Genomic DNA, 13,495 nt, shown 5'->3' on the forward strand with positions numbered 1-13,495 from the left:
TTGAGACCAGGAGCTTGAGACCAGCCTGGGCAACTTAGTGAGGCCCACCTCTCTACAAAAAATTAAAAAATTAGCTGGGCATGGTGGTGAGTGCCTGTAGTCCCATCTACTCAGGTGGCTGAGGCAGGAGGATCACCTGAGCCCAGGAAGTTGAGGCTGCAGTGAGCCATGATCATGCCACTATACTCTAGGCTGGGCAGCAGAACAAGACCTTGTCTCAAACAAAAAAAGAAAGAAAGAAAGAATGGAAGGGACTGATAAATCCCAAATAAGATTGACAAGAAAGAGACAGAAATACAGAAAAAGGCATAAATAATGAATGGCAGAAATGAAAATGGAAATCTCATCATAGATTTCACAGACATTAAAAAGATAAGAAAAAAAAGATGTGAACAACTTTATACCCACTTGAAAAATTAAACGAAATGGGCCAGGAGTGGTGGCTCACACCTGTAATCCCAGCACTTTGGGAAGCCGAGGTGGGCAGATCACCTGAGGTCAGGAGTTTGAGACCAGCCTGACCAACATGGAGAAATCCCATCTCTACTAAAAATACAAAATTATTCAGGTGTGGTGGTGGGTGCCTGTAATCCCAGCTACCCAGGAGGCTGAGGCAGGAGAATTGCTTGACCCAGGAGGCAGAGGTTGTGGTGAGCTGAGATGGTGCCATTGCACTCCAGCCTAGGCAACAAGAGTGAAACCCTGTCTCAAAAAAAAAAAAAAAAACCCTAAATTAAATGTACAAATTTCTTGGAAAACACAAGTTAGTAAAAATGACATAAGAAATAGAAAATCTGAATAGTCATATAACTATAAAACACATTTAATGCATAATTTAAAGTCAATTGACAAAGAAAACTGCAGGCCTAGATAACTTTACTAGCAAATTCTGCCAAACACCTAAGGAAGAAACAATGCCGATCTTGAAAATTCTTCCAGAGGGGTTTAACTGCCTGGAAACGGAAGTCTCTTTCTTTTTCGTCCTCTTTTCCGGTTGCTGCTTGCTGTCTGGGTCCGTGCCTGCTTCCAGTGCATCTTGTCACCATGCCTCAGAAAATTGAGGAAATCAAGGACTTTCTGCTCACAGCCCGATGAAAGGATGCCAAATCTGTCAAGATCAAGAAAAATAAGGACAAGGTGAAGTTTAAAGTTTGATGCAGCAGATACCTTTACACCCTGGTCATCACTGACAGAGAGAAGGCAGAAAAACTCAAGCAGTCCCTGCCCCCTGGTTTGTCCATGAAGGAACTGAAATAAACCAGACACACTGATTTGAACTGTATTAAAATACTAAAAATCCACACACAAAAAAGAAAATTATTCCAGAGAATAAAATAAGAGATATTATTTCCCAACTTATTTTGTGAAGTCAGCAAGAATTTTACAACATCCACCTGAACATTTGAAGAAAGGAAAATTATAGGTCAATCCCAATCATGAATATAAGTGTAAAATTCTAAACAAAATATTTCCAAGCCTATTTATGAATGACCAAGTTGGATTTCTTCTAGGAATGCAAAGTTGGTTTAACATCTGAAAATTAATCAACGTAACTTATCACATCAACGGCATAAAGGATACAAGCCATATTATTATCTCAATACATAGAGGGAAGAGAGTTTTGATAAAATTTAGCGTTCACTCATGAGTCTTTTTTTATTTTTTTTGGAGAGACAGGGTCTCACTATCTTCCCCAAGCTGGTCTCAAACTCCCAGCCTCAAGCAATTCTCCTGTCTTGGCCTCCCAAACTGCTGGGTGTGAACTACTGTACCTGGCATCTTTTATGATTCTTAGCAAACCAGGGCTGGAAAATAACTTCCTTAACTTCAGAAGAGCATCTTAATAAAACCTATAGTAATTTTGGTACATAATGGTAAAATGTTGAAAACTTTCCCTTTAAGATCAGGAACAAAATAAAGATGTTTGTTATCACCAATTTTGTTTAACATTGTGTTGGCCTCGTGCAGTAAGACAAGAAATCATTGAAAATAAAGAAATAAAACTGTCATTATTTGCATATAATACATGATGTATGGAAAATTCAACACAGTAAAATCCATAAACAAAAGCAAGGTAAGTTTTTTGTTTTTTTTGTTTTGAGATGGAGTTTCGCTCTTGTTGCCCAGGCTGGAGTGCAATGGCCCCATCTCGGCTCACTGCAACCTCTGCCTCCAGGGTTCAGTCAATTCTTCTGTCTCAGCCTTCCAAGTAGCTGGGATTACAGGCATGTGCCACCATGCCCAACTAATTTTGTACTTTTTAGTAGAGATGGGGTTTCTCTATGTTGGTCAGGCTGGTCTCGAACTCCTGACCTCAAGTGGTCCATTCACCTTCGCCTCCCAAAGTGCTGGGATTACAGGTGTGAGCCACTGCACCCTGTCCAGTTTTAAATAAGTTTAGTAAGGTATTAGAAACAAGCTCAATATACGTTAATTCCATTTCTATATTTCAGGAAAAAACATGAAATAAAATAGATGCCATATATAATAGCATAAAAATATAAAATACCTAAGAATAAATCTAATGAAATATATTACAAAGTAAATCTAGAAGAATGGGGAGATAATTGTCAATGGGAAGTTATCTTAATTTGGGGTCCTAAATTTTGACTGGGAAGACACAGGATCAGTGAGGATAGGATAAGTAATGCTGTAGTAACAATATAACTCCAAATTGCAGTGCCTTCAAGCAACAAGGCTGATGTCCCACTCCTGCTGTCCACCTACTGCACAGCATGTATCTTCCTCCTTCTGGGACTCAGGATGAGAGAACAACCCCTCACCTGGAGCATGGCTGGTCACTCTGGCAGGAGGAAACAGAGTACGGCGAGCCACATGTTGGCTCAGAAAACGTCACCCAGGAGTGACAGAGCAAGTCTCATGGCCAAGCTTAACTTCAACGATAGTGGGCAAGTACAATCCTCCCATGCTTGGGAAGAATGAGGAGCCAGGAATGGGTGGTGACCAGAACTAATGGCCTCCACAGACCTAGTCGGCCAGCCATCTTTGGTGGCAGTGCAACCTTATCCAAGCAGGCTTTGGGCAAGAAGAATGTTGGCACCGATTCAGCACCTGATCGGGGTCCCAGGAGTAGGGACAAGTCAGAAGCTTGAACTAGACTAGCCCATGGCTAGGGATAAAGAGTGAGGGCAGTATTTCCTCACTCCCCCTTTCTCCATGCCTGTCCTTCCTTGTCCTCACTGCCTCTGCTTCTCCTCACTTCTCATCCTCCTCTTTCCCAGCCTTCATGGATTTAAGGCTCTGAAATGATGTATACCTGTTTTTACTTAGTGTTGCCTTTGGAAGTCTCTATACCTCAAAAACACCACAAAGAGCCAGGCGCAGTGGCTCCACCTGTAATCCCAGCACTTTGGGAGGCCAAGGTGGGTGGATCACTTGAGGTCAGGAGTTCGAGACCAGCCTGGCTAACATGGTAAAACCCCGTCTCTACTAAAAATACAAAACACTAGCTGGGTGTGGTAGCAGACGCCTGCAATCCCAGCTACTAGGGAGGCTGAGGCAGAAGAATCGCTTGAACCTGTGGGGCGGAGGTTGCAATGAGCTGAGATTGCACCACTTCACTCCAGCCTGGGCAAAAGAGCAAAACTCTGCCTCAAAAAATACATATATTATTATACCTGTTAAAGGAAAAACTTTTACTTATATATATTTTTTGAGGGGTAGTTGTTGCCCAGGCTGGAGTACAGAGGCAGGATCTCGGCTCATTGTAACCTCTGCCTCCTGGACTCAAGCGATTCTCCTGCCTCAGCCTCCCAAGTAGCCGAGACTACAGGCGTGCATGTCTGGCTAATTTCTGTAGTTTTAGTAGAGACAGGGTTCCACCATCTTGGCCAGGCTGGTCTTGAACTCCTGACCTCAACTGATCCACCGGCCTTGGCCTCCCAAAGTGCTGGATTACAGGTGTGAGCCACCGTTCCCAGCCAAGCAAAACTTTAGATGAATTAATTTTAACAGCGTTTAATGGACCAAAGAATGGTTTGTGAATTGGGCAGCCCTCAGAACCAGAAGGAGTTCAGAGAAGTCTACTTCGCAACGTGGTCAGGGAGCATTTACGTACAGAAAATAGAATTGAGATACAGAAACAGCTTGACTGGTTACAGCTCTGAGTTGGCCTTGTTTGAACGTGGTTTAATCTGTTGGCAGCCTGAGATTGGCAGAAGCTTGGCTGCTGTGATTGGCTGAGACTCTGCCAATCATTACACAAAATATTTACTCATAAGTTAGGCTTTTGGTTTGTTTGTATACTAAATTAGGTTGCAGTGCATTATGGGCTCAAGGTACAGAGGCATCCTCTGGCTAAATTTAGTTTAATTTAACATATCACTGCCTCTGAATTTCGGCTAAGATTTTGCAAGTCACTCAGGGTATCTTTATAGGCAAATGGAAAAATGTGACTAGTTAATAGTAAAATCCTGTGAGGTCAAGGGAGGCAGCACACCTGCAAAGAGGAATGATTAAGGAACTAGTGTCAACTTTCAAAGCAGGTGTTTGGTGGTGTGCCCTTAAATATTCAATTCGGAACACAATAAAGTGATGCTTCAGATTAAGAGGAAAAAAAGACTCAATTTTGTGAACACTTTGGGGAAAAAAGTAAAGTTAGAACTTCACCATAGTATCATATTCCAAAATGAATTCCTCAGCAATTAAGGAGTTAAATGTGAAACACAAATTGAAGTCTACAAGAAGATAGAGGTACACATAGGGACACAGAAACAATTTTAAATCGTGTAAGGCTTTTTGATTCCTCTTCCACTCAGTGAACTATTGATAGTTCGGGATGGGGAGTTGGGAACCATTGTGTCCCCTCAGCGGCTCTCACACCCTGAGTGAGTGTCATGGAGTTAGCATCTTGCTGAGCCGAGTGTGATTCTAACATTAAAAGACAGATCATGGCTGGGTGCAGTGGCTCACGCCTGTAATCCCAGCACTTTGAGAGGCCAAGGTGGGCAGATCACCTGAGGTCAGGAGTTCGAGACCAGCCTGACCAATATGTAGCAACTCCGTCTCTACTAAAAATACAAAATTAGCTAGGCGTGGTGACACATGCCTGTAATCCCAGCTACTCCAGAGGCTGAGACAGGAGAATTGCTTGAACCTGGGAGGCAGAGTTTGCAGTGAGCTGAGATCGCGCCATTGTACTTCAGCCTGGGCAACAAGAGCGAAACTCCATCTCAAAAAGAAAAAGACAGATTACATTTCACACAGTGTGGCCTCAATGCGAGCCACCCACTTCCCCCAGAGCCTAACCAAGAAACCATGATCCATTTCAGTAACTGAGGAAAAACTGGCCGGGTTGTACCAAACACCAGATTTCAGCTCACCTTTTGGCTAAAAATCCTAAGGGATGCAGCACCTGGTATCTGGCTGACATTCCCACTCCTCCCACTCTTCCCCAGCAGCCCTCTTCTCCCCTATTCTGCTCTACTTTTTTTCCTCAATATTATTTGTCACTTCCTACCATGTTGTATAATTTACTTATTAGGTTTATTGTTTATTATCTGCTCCCCCTGGGGTTCAGAACATGTCACCCCAAAGATACACCACTTTGGCATATTGATTATTTTGAGCAAAAGGAAATTGAGAATCAGCCATTGCAGATAAAGCTCTTTACTGCCCACTCCACTCAGTTCACTAAGCTGCCTAAAATAAAGCAGACATTTCCCTTTTAGTAAAGGAAATTAACATATTTTTTTTCTGAGATGGAGTCTTACTCTGTTGCCCAGGCTAGAGTGCAGTGGTGAGATCTTGGCTAACTGCAACCTCCGCCTCCCAGGTTCAAGTGATTCTCCTGTCTCAGCCTCCCAAGTAGCTCGGAGTAGCTGGGATTACAGGTGCCCGCTGCCATGCCCTGCTAATTTTTGTATTTTTAGTAGAGAAGGGGTTTCTCCATGTTGGCCAGGCTGGTCTCAAACTCCTGACCTCAGGTGATCCACCTGCCTCAGCCTACCAAGGTATAGGGATTATAGGCATGAGCCACCACACCTGGCAAAATTAATTTTTATAAAGGAAAAAAAAATTTTTTTGAGACAGAGTCTCTCCCTGTCCCCTAAGCTAGAGTGCAGTGGCATGATCTCTGCCCACTGCAACCTTTGCCTCCTGGGTGCAAGCAATTTTCCTGCCTCAGCCTCCTGAGTAGCTGGGATTACAGGCAGCTGCCACCATGCTGGTCTCGAACTCCTGACCTCATGTGATCCACCTGCCTCAGCCTCCGAAAGTGCTTGGATTACAGGCGTGAGCCACCGTTGGCCCTGGCTACCTTCTTGAATCTCATATTTCTGTGGGACTCCTGTATCTGCATATCTAATTAAAATGGTTTTTCTGGGCCAGGCACGGTGGCTAATGCCTATAATCCCAACACTTTGGGAGGCCAAGGTGGGTGGAGCACTAGGTCAGGAGTTCGAGGCCAGCCTGGCCAATATGGTGAAACCTGGTCTCTACTAAAAATACAAAAATTAGCCAGGTGTGGTGGCACAAGCTTGTAGTCCCAGCTACTTGTCAGGCTGAGGCAGGAGAATTGCTTGAACCTGGGAGGCGGAGGTTGCAGTGAGTCAAGATTATGCAACTTACTCCAGCCTGGGCAACAGAGCAAGATTACATCTCAAAAAAAAACAATTGTTTTACTCCTGTCACTCTAACTTATATCAATTTAATTCATAGACCAGACAAAAAAACCTAGAAGGGTAGAAGAAGCAATTTTTCCTCCCCTACATCTCACCCCCAGCACACTGTAAGCTCTAGAAGAACAGGTCATTTTCTGTTTTGTTCACTGATAGACCTAAAGCACCTAGAACAGAACCTGGCACCTGGATGGTGCTTTATAAATATTTGTTACATTAATGCACCTCAGGCTAGGGAAAGCCTTTCCAAGCTTAATATCAGAGAAAGAAAACACAAAATATATTGGTAAGTTTGTCTATGTAAAAGAATAAAATTTCCAAACTACAATCACAAAACAGAAACAACTGAATCTCTAACAAGAAGAGATCAATAAAATAAATGATTGCATATTGATACAATAAACATTGACACAGGAGCTAGAAAGATTTAGGCAGATAGTGAGGGCAAAAGAGTCCTCAGCAAGGTTTCTCTTTTAACAAAAAGCAGCCCCCAAATCATTTCTTTTCTAACAAAGAGCAGCCCGAAAAATCAAGCTGCAGATATAGACAAGCAAGCTGGAAGCTTGCACGGCTGAATGCCGGCAGCTGTGCCTATAGAAAAGGGCTACCTGAGGGCCTGACATGTTCAACGTGGAGGCTCCATCCTCCCTTTTTTTTGTCACCATGTGTACAATAGAAAAGCAGGCAACATGGCGCTGGCCAGGTAGAGAATCCCTCTGCACAGTAAAAGATGAGGTTGGGGCGGCCAGCTTCTTCAGGTGCTCTGCAAACAGCACACCTAGTCCTAACCAGTTCTTCTGCACTATGCAAATGACACACCTGGTCCGACCAATCTTTTGTGCCCTATGTAAATCGGACACCGCCTCCTCAAGCTCATCTATGAAACCTTCTGCATTTCACCACGGAAGCCGCAGCCCATTTTCTCTGGAACCCCTCTCTGCGCAGAGAGGTCTTCCTTTTCTCCTGTTAAACTGCTCTTACCGTCACTCTGGTGTGTGTCCGCATCCTAGTTTTCCTTGGCCCTGGGACAACGAACCTCCGTTATTACCCCAGACAATGATGCGCGCTTCAACATGTCGTCTTCAACATGTCGTGCTTTTTTTTTTTTTTGAGATGGAGTTTCGCTCTTGTTGCCCAGGCTGGAGTGCAATGGCGGGATCTCGACTCACTGCAACCTCCACCTGCCGAGTTCAAGCGGTTCTCCTGCCTCAGCCTCTGGAGTAGCTGGGACTGCAGGCGCCCACCACCCACCCAGCTGATTTTTGTATTTTTAGTAGACACGGGGTTTCACTATGTTGGTCAGGCTGGTCTCGAACTCCTGACCTCAGGTAATCCACCCGCCTCGGCCTCCCAAAGTGCTGAGATTAGAAGTGTGAGCCACCACGCCCGGCCATGTCTTGCCTTTTAAAATGGTTTTTAAAATTAATATGTACCATTGTCAGAGGCATTTGAACCAGAGCGACTCCATCTTTTTTTTTTTTTTTTTTTTTTTTTTTTTTTTTTTTTTGAGACAGAGTCTCGCTCTGTAGCCCAGGCTGGAGTGCAGTTGCATGATCTCGGCTCACTACAACCTCCGCCTCACGGGTCCTGGTTCAAGCAATTCTCCTGCCTCGGCCTCCCGAGTAGCTGGAATTACAGGCACACACCATCATCCCAGCTAATTTTTGTATTTTAGTAGACACGGGGTTTCACCATGTTGGCCAGGCTGGTCTCGAACTCCTGACCTCGTGATCCGCCCGCCTCACCCTCCCAAAGTGCTGGGATTACAGACGTGAGCCACCGTGCCCAGCCACGATTCCATCTTGAATAGGGGCTGGGTAAAATAAGGCTGAGACCTACTGGGCTGCATTCCCAGGACATTAGGCATTCTTAGTGACAGGATGAGATAGAAGATCAGAACAAGATACAGGTCACAAGGACCCTACTGTTAAAACAGTTTGCAGTAAAGAAACCAACCAAAATCTACCAAAACTAAGACGACAATGAAAGTGACCTGATCATCCTCAATGCTCATTATACACTATTTATAATACATTAGCATGCCAAGAGACTCCCACCAGTGCCACAATAGTTTACAATTGTCATTGCAATGTCACGACGTTATCCTATATGGTCTAAAAAGGAGAGGAACCCTCAGTTCCAGGAATTGTCCACCCCTTTCCTGGAATACTCGTGAATAATCCACCCCTTGTTTTGCATATAATCAGGAAATGACCATAAAAGTGGACAGCCAGTAGCTCTTGGGGCTGCTCTGCCTTTGGAGTAGCCATTCTTTTATTCCCTTACTTTCTTAATAAACTTGCTTTCACTTTACTCTATGGACTCACCTCGAATTCTTGCTTGCTTGAGGGCCAAGAACCCTCTCTTGGAATTTGGATCAGGACCCTTTCCAGTAACACCGTCATGATGAAGTGTGTGATACATTCTGAAAAGAAAGAACAGGTTCTAAAATGTTGATCTAATGTGTGTTTAAAGATGCGCAGAAAAGATTTTTTTCCAAGGGTAACCTGTCAGTAGATCAATTGTTGAAATGATAATTACCAGTACCATATTATTTATTAATGTTGCCTGTAGGCATTCAGGAGATAGTACAGAGGTCCTGCCCAATAATCCAGAAATCCCTTTATATTTTCACTGATTGTCATAATTACTGCTGTTTTGCATTTTATTATGATGGTTTTTTAAAAGTTTCCTATAATACATGAAGACTAGTGTATGTATCTACATTCTCTTTTTATTTATTTTTATATATTTTTTAAAGCCTATGGTGGCCAGGCGCAGTGGCTCACACTTGTAATCCCAGCACTTTGGGAGGCCAAGGTGGGCGGATCACAAGGTCAAGAGATCGAGACCATCCTGGCCAAGATGGTGAAACCCCGTCTCTACTAAAAATACAAAAATTAGCCGGGCATGGTGGCACGTGCTTGTAGTCCCAGCTACTCGGGAGGGCTGAGGTGGAAGGATCACTTGAACCCAGGAGGCACAGGTTTCAGTGAGCTGAGACTGTACCACTGAGCTCCAGCCTGGAGACAGAGCAAGATTCCGTCTCAAAAAAAAGAGCCTACAGCACCCAGTAGTCCCAGGTGGTCTCCCATCCAAGTACTAACCAGGCCCAACCCGGCTTAGCTTCCAAGATCATACAAGATCTGAGCACGTTCAGGGTGGTATGGCCATAGGCTACATTCTCCATTCTCAACCAGCATATTGTAAATGCTTAATAAATATTTTTAACCCTAAAGAAAATACGAACAATGCAAAAAAAAGTATAAAAAAGTATCTAGACCGGGCACGTTGGCTCATGCCTGTAATCCCAGCACTTTGAGAGGCTGAGGCAAAGGCGGATCACAAGGTCAGGAGATCAAGACCATCCCAGCTAACATGGCTAAACCCCATCTCTACTAAAAATACAAAAAATTAGCCGAACATGGTGGCACATGCCTGTAGTCCCAGCTACTCGGGAGGCCGAGTCAGAATTGCTTGAACCCGGGAGGCAGAGGTTACAGTGAGCCACTGCACTCCAGTCTGGCAACAGAACTAGACTCCCTCTCAAAAAAAAAAAAAGTATCTGAGGCCAAGTGTGGTGGCTCATCCCTATAATTGCAGCACTTTGGGAGGCTAAGTCCTGTGCAACATGGCAAAATCCTGTCTCTACTAAAAATACAAAAAAATAGCCAGGCATGTTGGCAGATGCCTGTAGTCCCAGCCACAAGGGAGGCTGAGGCAGGAGAATCACTTGAACCTGGGAGGTGAAGGTTGTAGTGAGCTGAGATCACACTACTGCACTCCAGTCTAGGCAACAGAGAAGACTCTGTCTCAAAAATAAAAAGTAAGTATCTGGAAAATAACACTAACATTAGCTCGTCTTTGGACAATTCAGTTATGATTGGGTTTCTTTTGCTTCTCTGTATTTCATCATTTTTCTATAATAAACATTTACAGATTGAACATAAGTAATTTTCAGCTAAAAATGAACAAATTAACAGAATTAAAAGGCAAACAATAAACTAGGAAAAATAAATGCAATATAGTATATGTAATTGACAAAGGATTACAACCAGTGATGGTTAATTTTACATGTCAACTTGACTGGGCCTTGGAATGCCCAGATTAAACATTTCTGGGTGTGTCTGTGAGCATCTTTCTGGATAATATTAGCATTCAAATTAGTGGACTCCGTAAAGCAGATTTCCCTCCCATGTGGGTGGGAATCGTCTCATCCTGGCCTGAATAGAACAAATAGCAGAGGAAAAATATACACATATATATATATATATATATATATATATATATATATATATTCTAGAGGATCCTAATACAGTGCCCTTAATATATAAAGAAGAGTTCTTAAAAATCAATAAGAAATTCTCCCTCCTGCTCTTACTCTTGTTGCTCTGCTTTTTTCCTTCCTTTTCCTTCTCTTCCCTTTCCTTCCTGAACAATTTGGTCCTAAATTCATTGGGTGGGGCAAAGCAAGGTACACATCCCTGCCAATGGTGGGGGTGGTGGAAAGCCCCAGTGGCCCAGAGCAGACTGTCAGATCCCAAACAGGGTGAAGAGGGCATCCACAGAGAACTACCCCACAAGGGGTGCTAGAGACAGAGTAGGGCAAGGAGGGGGCCCATATAGGGGGCCAGTGCAGCATGGGTGTGGGAACACACATACAGTAAGGAGGATGTTCCCCCAGAGGGTGCCTGGTGCAAGGAGTCAGGCTTGAGAGGGGTGGTGTGGGGAAGACAGGCTAGCAGGGTGGGGAAGGCATCCACCCAAGGAGGCAGTCCAGCATGTGGTATCAGATCCCAAGCATAGTAAGGGATGCTTCCATGTAGGGGTGGGGCAGCGAGAAGCCCAGCATGGGAGCTCAGTGACTGAGTGGGGTGAGGAGCATGCCAGGCAGTGGGAGGCTAAACACTGGATGCTGGAGCCTGGTGAGGTGAGGAGAGCGCCTGTCCCAGTGTCCCAGTGAGTGATGTTGAAGCACAAGTGAGTGGAAGAGTGTTTGTGTGGGGTGGGGTCACTGGTGCCTTGACAGGAGGTTTTAGAGCCCAAGAAGAGTGAAGGGGAAGGAGGCAGCACTAGTGATGGAAGATTGACTGCAAACAGGAGACGTGATCAAATAAGGATAACAGGGAGGAACCTGCTTACCCTCTGACAGTAAAGTCAGAGAAGGGAGTTACAAACATGGAAGAAAACGTGAATGAATCCTGGGGCACTGGATTGGAATTGAAGGTATTAGTGTAAATTCATGATTTTTCAACACACGTTGATAGATATAGAAATACAGATATAAGTGTGTATATGTATATAATATATAAATACATATAGTCCCTAGCTCAGGACTGGGAGCACTAACGCCCTAAGAACAATGAGCACATGTAATGCCCAGATTTTGGTTTCTACATACCGTTTCCACAAAAGGAAACAGATCTCCCTGGAAAAGTGGCTGATTCTAAGACTGGTGGGGAAAGTACAAGATGAGCCTGAAAGTGAAAAAAAAAGTGCTTTAAGAATGAGAGAGAAATGTCAACAGGGCATAGTATTCACCTTCAAGGGCCCCCGCTAGCAAAATCTGTGGCAATTTAAACATCAAAACAAATAACGAGAGCAACAGATTATAACTCATTAGATGAAATAAGAAACTATGCATTTGTATGAATAGAAATGAGCACATTGAAAGCCACTTGATAGGATGCAATAAGAACACATTAGTACATTTGTTGCATCCCCGCCAAAGATACAGAACTGAATCCCATCATGAAGGAAATACAAACCCAAAGTGAGGCACATGCTGCAAAATAGCTGGTCTATAATCTTCAAAAGCATCAAGGTAATTTAACCAAAACATGGGCTGCTCACTGCAGAGAAAGCCAATCACTGAAACACTAAGTATCACCAAGGAAGGAAGCTTTAATCTGTGCTGCAGCAGAAGAAATGGGAGCGCAGCCTCAAATCCATCTTCCTGATTGAGTAAAACTAGGGGTTTATATAGCAGGGAAGAATGTAACAATGTGTAAGAAAACAAGAACTAGGGAGGGCCGAAGAGGAATCTGGTGGTGATCTGGTCAGTTTCAGTTATTTGATCCTTTTCTTGAGAGGCCTGAAGGTCCTTTCCTGAGGAAGGAAGTTGGATAAAACAGATAGGAGTTTCAAGCTTTAACAGCAGAAGAGTCCATTTCTGTTTATCTAAAAGCAACTGTCTATGGGCCTACTGGGCAAGTTTCAGTAATATGAGTTTTGCCAAGACTGAGAAACTGGTTCAGACTGGAGAAGACTGAGGTTGGTCCTGAAGTGGATCCTTCTACTATAAAGGATATTTTGAGGACAGGAGGTCAAGCTTGAATGAGGTCTGAGGATTCCACGGAAGCAGTGTATCACTCAAGCCATCATAGCTGAGTAATAGACCACTTAGCAGTATTTAGCACTAGCCATTCTGTAGGTCAGGAATTTGGAAAGGGCTCGACAGGGACAGCTGGTCCTTGCCCCAGGAGTTCTGGGGCTTCAGCTGGGAAAACTTGAGCCTGGAGGTAATTCTATGGCTAGGGTCTTGCAGTCTTGTTCACTCACCAGATGCTTCCTTGCTCCTCCCTACTTCTTGTTTTCTTATACATTGTTACATTTCTTCCCCGCTATATAAACCCCTATTTTTAGTCAGTCAGGGACATGGATTTGAGGCTGAGCTCCCAACTCCTCAGCTGCAGCCAAGATTAAAGCCTTCTTGCTTGGCAACATTTGGTGTCTCAGTGATTAGCTTTCTGTGTAGTGAACTCACATGCCTAGTACCTGGGTTGGGAAAACTTGACCAAGACTGCTGATGGAAGCACCTACAGGTGCCCTCTCCATATATCCAGCTTCCTTGCAAC

At 43.9% G+C, this 13,495-nt stretch overlaps 2 pseudogenes; one reads left to right on the forward strand and one right to left on the reverse strand.

The window, feature by feature from the left end:
- Positions 1 to 921: 921 nt before the first annotated feature.
- LOC105715079 (large ribosomal subunit protein eL38-like) lies at positions 922 to 1,298 on the forward strand (annotated as a pseudogene).
- An 8,398-nt stretch (positions 1,299 to 9,696) lies between these two features.
- On the reverse strand, positions 9,697 to 9,816 carry LOC135270984 (5S ribosomal RNA; annotated as a pseudogene).
- Positions 9,817 to 13,495: the final 3,679 nt, after the last annotated feature.

Source organism: Aotus nancymaae, unplaced genomic scaffold, assembly GCF_030222135.1.
Source record: "Aotus nancymaae isolate 86718 unplaced genomic scaffold, 86718_ANA_hifiasm-v0.15.2.pri h1tg000072l, whole genome shotgun sequence".
NCBI classification, from domain to species: Eukaryota; Metazoa; Chordata; class Mammalia; order Primates; family Aotidae; genus Aotus; species Aotus nancymaae.